Raw genomic sequence first — 1050 nt, 5'->3', positions numbered from 1 at the left:
GTGTGCTTATTGAGAAATACCCACTGCTCATGCACAATCATCCTGTTTTGTTTTCCACCACCCCCCTACCCCCCACGAAAAATAGTTCCCCGAAACCTGCATCGAGGAATGTATCTTTGGGAAATTTCTTTCCCTGGCACTTGGATGAGATCAGAGGAGGGGAGCAGGGCTTGGAGAAAAAGTGCAAAGTGGGAAAGTGCACACAGGGTTTGACTCGCACAGCGCTGACTCTCCCATTCATTAGGAATTAGGAAGTGTGATCTGGAAAAGTCACTCCTACCTTGGCATCTTAGTCCATCTAGGCGGTGAGCGTGAAATACCATAGACGGATGCTTCTGAAGGAGAGGGATTGGTTTCTCAGGGCTCTGGAGGCTGGGAGTCCACGCTCAGGGGCCAGGCTGCTGACTGCTCACCCAGCCGGTCCTCACCTCGGGAAAAGGCAAAGGGTTGTCTGGAGCCTCTCTTATAAGGGCTCTGCCTTCATGACCTGATCAGCTTCCAAAGACCTCAGCTCCTACTAACATCACCTCGGGCATCAGGTTTTCGGCACATGGATTCTTGGGGGGACATAGACACTCAGTCTGAAGCATTTGGAGAAGCTGAGCGCCTGCACCCTGTGCCCCATCCAGCAGCTCTGGGTGGCATTCCTGTGAAGCCATCTTGCTTTTAGGAATGGAAACAGTTGGCACCAAAATCAAAAGTTTTCTTTTCTATTGCTCTCCCATGGCAGATGGCTCTGTTTTGAGGGACACCATAGAGAGTAAAAGTCAGGCTCTGGATTCAGAATATCTGACGTAGCAGCCTAACCATTCATTCCTTATATAATCTTAAGAGAGGGTGCCTGGGTGGCTCAGTTGGTTAAGCGACTGCCTTCGGCTCAGGCCATGATCCTGGAGTCCCGGGATCGAGTCCCGCATCGGGCTCCCTGCTCGGCGGGGAGTCTGCTTCTCCCTCTGACCCTCCCCCCTCCCCGTGCTTGCTCTCTCTCATTCTCTCTCTCTCAAATAAATAAATAAAAAATCTTAAAAAAAAATCATTTAAGAGAATAAG

At 50.5% G+C, this 1050-nt stretch overlaps 1 long non-coding RNA gene across 1 annotated transcript in view; it reads left to right on the top strand.

Annotated features, from left to right (window-relative positions):
- LOC145716339 (uncharacterized) overlaps window positions 1–1050 on the top strand; it is a 68495-nt gene that overhangs the window by 10100 nt on the left and 57345 nt on the right. The gene's annotated exons all lie outside the window — the stretch shown is intronic.

This window comes from Leptonychotes weddellii, chromosome 11 (genome assembly GCF_054177405.1).
Source record: "Leptonychotes weddellii isolate Sample4059 chromosome 11, ASM5417740v2, whole genome shotgun sequence".
In the NCBI taxonomy this organism is placed as follows: Eukaryota; Metazoa; Chordata; class Mammalia; order Carnivora; family Phocidae; genus Leptonychotes; species Leptonychotes weddellii.
Note: the sequence above shows the minus strand (reverse complement) of the source record. Positions and strands in the feature narration are given on the sequence as shown.